Source organism: Camelus ferus, chromosome 3 (assembly GCF_009834535.1).
Source record: "Camelus ferus isolate YT-003-E chromosome 3, BCGSAC_Cfer_1.0, whole genome shotgun sequence".
NCBI classification, from domain to species: Eukaryota; Metazoa; Chordata; class Mammalia; order Artiodactyla; family Camelidae; genus Camelus; species Camelus ferus.
Genome location: NC_045698.1, coordinates 93,995,704 through 94,001,703, shown reverse-complemented (window position 1 = coordinate 94,001,703; position 6,000 = coordinate 93,995,704).

Below are 6,000 nucleotides of genomic sequence, written 5' to 3'. Positions count from 1 at the left end.
CAGCTGAGCCCGGCCAAACAGCTGTGGTCAAGGGCAGTGGAGGAACTCAAGAGAGAAAGGGCTGGTTCTCAGGGAAAGACTTGAGCTGACACTGGAGGGGTGAGATAAGGCAGGGAGACAAGAGTCTACAAATATTTAGAAAGTACCAACACCCAGGAAGGACAGGATTACCTTGCCCAGTAACCAAATGTTTCAAGACGTCAGGCAAAACTTTGACCATATTAACCATAAGTCACTTCTTTACATGAAAGTCTCACCAAGGGTGGAGGGGACACCCGACAGTGGACTCACTCTGGCAGCACGTAGTGGACAGAGAATGTTGGTCTGCCAACACAACCCTCAGAGGACTTTCCAGGATGGGGACAACAAAGACACCCATGCAGGCAGGGTCTCCATGTCATCCTGGATGCTGAGCTTCTAGGGAGCATGGGAGGAACTGTTCCACGCACATTCTAATAGTACAGGACCCTTCCCACAACACGACCTTCCCGGAGACAGGCCAACCACGACAAGCTTCCCAGAACCCCTGAGCTTCTCATACAGATGGAAAAAGCCAGGACCAGAGAGGGTCAGGGACCTGCCCCCGTCACACAGGGCACAGCGAGAGTCAGAAATACTCCTTGTCTCTCCCAATGCCCCATCAGCAAGGCCTTTGCACTTTTTAGTTGTACCAGGGACCCCTCCCAAGCTGTTCAGCCTATTGCATAGCAGCTGACAAGTGGCCCTCATGTGTTTGTGACAGGATCCATTTGCTTCATCAATGGAGCTTTGCTGTAAAGTGTCCTCACTTCCCTAAACATGGTCTCTCCAGGGCTGACAGCACAGAGCAGAGCACACGCCCAGAGAAACGACGGGAAAATGGGTATAAAATTACTTAATAACATCTGATTTACACACCAAGTTCTCTCAACCATGGGGACCCACTGGGAAAAGTCGAGGCAAGATGACCAAAGGTTTGATGGGTCTTTTAAAGTTTTGTTTGGTCGAGATGTTTGCTCTTTTAAAAACGTCTTTGTCGCAGATAAAATTGTTCTCTAATTTGGTCATACATTTGGATTTCATTATTTTCAGAATGTATTCCAGACATCTAAAATTAAACAGATGTCATCAACCCCGTTTAGACCCAAAGACTTGTAACCAAACAGTGACTTCAGCCCCAGCGCAATACCGACTTGGAACACTGTGTTTTAGTCATTAAAAGTTTTAAAACTCTGCTCCATTTTTCTCATTTCCTATAATGAGATCTCGTCCCCCTCCTTAAAATACGCCAGTTCTTCAAGGGTCAGTGGAAAGTCAAACTGGAGAGTAAAGCAAATTTAAATATGAAAAATGGAAGAGTGAAATAGGAAATCCTTATCCGCTGAAGCCCTTACCGAGAAACTGAACCTCGGCTTCATCGCGAAGGAGGGGAAATGGTAAGGGCGAGAGACAGAAGCAGTGTGAGTGCAGGAAGGGGATTTGGCTTCTGAAGCCTGAATTCTTTTATCCTTCCTTTTCTGACAGGGATTAGATGAGTGAGAATCCTCCAAGCCTGCTTAAGGCGTCCTGGGGACAGTTAAGAAGAAAAGACAATTCTTTCTCTCCCTCCGATCCTCATCTCCGAGCTCGCCCCCAAATGAATTTGTTAAACGGCATAAGCAGGCTGGAGGAACGTGCCTGTTTGAGGTGCTCAGAATTCACAAGCAGGGGTGTGCAGCCCTCGGGGCGGGCCTGAGCGGTGGCGGAGGGGCACGTGGCTCTGAGGTTTGGAGGTCACGTTTGGGGTCTGGCCTACAGGGCTTCATGACATCAAGAATAAGACAGAGAAGGGGATGAGAGAGGTACAGAGACCAGAGAGGACCTGTGCCCCTCCCACGGTACCTCCAGCTGCTCTGTTCTAAACACGGAGGCCAGCAAGCAGGCCTCTGCCGCTAAGCCCAGCCCCCCACCACACAGAGCAGGTGTCTCAGCCGGGCCTGCTGCCCTCGGGAGCCCATGCCAAACATGCAACTGCCCACTCAGCTCAGGCCCCATTCGGCGGGCTCCTTCCTTCCCCAGACACCTGCCTGGCTGGGGGACCCAACATCAGAGGAGGGAGGTGAGGAGAGCTCTGAGCCACTCACCTAAGCTTCCTGATGCCACACAGCCTCCCCATCCTCCTCCCCATCAAATAACTCTGGTCCTCACTTCTCTGCCTGGGGCACCCCTGGGCAGAAAACTCCTCATGAAATGGGAAACCAGCTTGCTTCTAAAGCATGGCACCTCCCAGAGCTTGTGACCCCAAACACCCGTTCCAGGGAGGGTGCTGAGCCCCAGGCCAGGACATGGCTATAGGTCTGTTTCCATGGGACTGGCAGACTTGGGTCTGCAAGGTTGACCCCAGGAGGCGAGGCAGGCAGGCAAAGGAACACAAACACAGCGACCTCTGAGAGAGAACAAAGGCAAGGGGCTCCTGCTCAGGAGAGAAAGTTGACACCTCCGAAACACATGAAGGGCCCATTCTGGCCCCGAGTTAGACCTGCTCAGTGTGTTCCAAACATGCGAAACCACCTGAACCACCTCCCCAAAGCCGGCTGCAAGTTCACAGATGCACTTACCCTTCAAGTCTTGGGCCCTGGGCCTCGATTCTCTCGTCCACCCCTCACGGTTGATTTGTGAGAATTTGCTCCCCACGACTGGCGAACAGCTTCATCACCCGTGTAAACCTGGATAGAGGCTGTCCGGAGCTCTCTGCTCAGAAGGACGGCATTCTCGGACTTCACCAGTGACGTCTGCCTTAACTGTGGGAGGACAGAGAGGGAGAGCATTTAGTTCTCCTATTTGCCAACCCGGAAGCAACCCATCTTGTTTCACCGATGCGGAAACCGAGGCCCAGGGAAGCAGGTGAGCCTGTGAAAGAAGGTCACACATTAGAACAGAAGATCAAGCATCCAAAGCTCTTCACACTGGAAAACTAGGCTTTGCCGACTTGTATATTTTAATCCTCAGAATTCCCTGGATTTAAATAATATTAGATTTTTCAAAGCACCTCTAACCTATTATCTCAGAGTGAGCCCCACATGCCTGTAAGCAATGCATCAGGCAGGGGGAGACTGAGGTCAAACAGCTGGTGTGATGCTCCAGCTTACACAGAGAGCCAGTGACAAAGCAGGACAAAACCCAGGCCAACCTGCCCACTGGACCACCTGCCTGTCAAGTTGGCGCTTTCACCCATCAATACTGAGATGCTGGAGCTGCCTGAGGGCATTGTACGTCTGAGATGGGAGCCTGAGGAGGACGCAGAAAGAGAATTAGCTCAACCCACTGGGGAGTTTAGACCCACAGACAGTTTATTTGTGGGAACCACTGAATGCCCTTGACATCACTTCTGAGACCCGGAGGAAGAGCCAGATGACTGAGAAGACACCCTTACTACCAGGGCCCCTGGAATCTACTCCCACAAAAAACTTTTGGCCAGCTAATGTCATTCATTTCTCTAGTAAGTAGCTAGCAAAGCTCTGAGTACATACAGCAAATTGAAGTCACAAAAGGGACCAATTAGCTGCTAATTATTTGCCTTACTAAAGGATTATTTTTTTTTAACCCTAGGGTTTTTATGAATAGTGAGAGCCCTTCTACAAGCATTTCAGTATAATCCCACTCACAAAGACCCTGAGTACACCAGCCACTGAGAAGCACAAAGCTCCTCATAGCAGGACTTGACAACTGTCCTGCACAAAGCAACTGATGAAAGGCTCCTGTCTGATCTAAACTCCAAGCCTGCCCACAGAAATGATCGGGGCAGGAGAGGGAGCATGACCACAGAAAGGATGCCAAGGAAAGTAGGCCTGGGTGCTAAGACAATCCCCAAAGGGGAAACTGGGAAAGCTCTGGTGCTTGTCGAACCTCAGAGATAAAAACATTCCACAGGCATGGATGGAGTCCCTACTGAGCGCCAGGCACAATACTAGACACTGAGTAAAACAGGGAACTAAACCAACAAGAATCCTGCCCTCCGAGAGCTTACAGTGCGGTGGGATGTCAAGCAGACGCCAAATAGCCAGGCATCGTAAGTGCTAACTGTAAACTCAGCTCTGGACTCTAAAGGAAAGGAACTCTGGTCTAGCAGAGCTTTTAATTAAGGCACCTGAGCTGGCCTGGGGGTCAGGGAAGGCTTTGCCAGAAGTAACAGTTAAGTTTACATCTAAAGGATAAGCACAAGCATGGGTAGGGAAGAAAGCAGTCCAGCAGAAGGACCACTAAGAACAGGTGTCAGGGACCTGGGGTAGGAGGGAACATGAATTGTTTGAGAAACTGGGTGAGATGGCAGAAATGGCTGGGGAGCAAAGAGCAAGGCGCTGCATGACAAGGCTCACAGGGCACCCAGAGGAGCCTGGTCTTTACACAAAGGACAGTGGGACAGCATTGGAGGGCTTAAGCAGGTGAGTGCAAGGGTCAGTCTGTGTTTTGCAGAGATGGCTCTGGGTGCTGACTGGAGGAGGAGTCAGAAGACAAGGTAAGAGTGGGGCTGGGGGCAGCTAGGACGCTGCTGCAGCTGTCCAGGTGAGAGACAGAGGCGACTAGACTGGCTGCAGTGGGGATGGGCACAAGGGGAGAGATTCAAGAGCTGCAGGACATACGTTAGTTTACAAGATGCAGGGCTGGATCCCCTGGGTGGGGTTAGAGAGAGGGCACGTCAGGGATGCCTCCTAGGTGTCTAGCCATGTGAATGGATGGACAGAGACACATTCCCTGGGATGGGGGACCCTGGAGGAGGTGGCAAGGTGGGTGTGCTGAAGTAGAAGAAACAGAGTGAGTCTTACAGCCCTTTGAGACAGCCCCGTGGAGACACGGAGCGTGCAGTTGAATATACGAGTCCCAGGGGAGGACGTGGGCATGCACAGCAATGTGGTTCCTTCCCAAGGGCTGTTCAGGGACAAGCCCCAGGATGTTACACCTCTTTGCCCACACCCCCTCTCATTTCCTCCTCCTGAATCTTCTTGCAAGGTGATTTCATAGGGAGGTTGCAAGATAGAGCTGCTTGCCACGGAAGTCAGACACCTTGCATGAACAAAATTTCAGTCTTTTTCCCCTAAGGAAACAGCAAGAAAAAAATAGGCTTCAAATCTGGCCATGGGGATTAAGTGTAGACACTCAGAAGGACTTCCTGGCTCCAAGGGTGCAACCCTGGAATGCATTAGTAAGCAGGAGTCTGGGCTCTCCTACCTCTGAGGTCTCTGAGATCAGGGTAGATGGCTGTCTCTTGGGGATTCCTGGAATGCAGTCCTGCCAAGAAGGCAGGAGATTGGACCTGATGATCCACCAAAGCTCCCTGGGCTCCCAAGTGATTAAGCCGTAGTCATAGGAAGCCTGTATACCAGGTAACAATCGCTCCATTCACCAAGCACTCCCCACGTGCAGGTATGGAGCCCAGGGGCTTTATCCTCATTCCTTCCTTTGATCCACACAATAATAGCCCTGGGTGAGCACTTCCCCATGTGAAAGATGTGGACACTGAGGCTCAGAGAGGTTAGGTAACCTACCTGAAACCACACAGGAAGTAAGGTACACTACTGGGTTTGAAACCCTTGACTGACACCAAAGCCCATACTTCTCCCTTCTCCCCAACTCCATTCTCACTCTTATTTAAAAAGAGCCTCATATTAAAGTGCTGTTAGAAACATTAGTAACATGGACTACAGACAGGGTGGAAACGACTTATAACAGCATTTCAATACAAACTGCACTATAAATATATAAAGATAATCAAAGTTATAACAAACGGATTACACAAATGTATCCACAGAAGGAAAATTTGCTGCTCATTACCAGAAAAAAAAACTGGGAGAAAAATATGTAAGCAACGTAGAAAGAGACAAAAGGTAAACTTTGTGCATATTTTAAAGGCATTCAATACATTTTGCCAAAGGGCTGTTCAGAAACACTGTGGCCACGTGCACCAGCATTATGGGAATGATCTGGCTTCCCCATCCTCATAAAAGAAATTTCTAGATTTGTGAGAATTTGTCCATTCTTCATCAT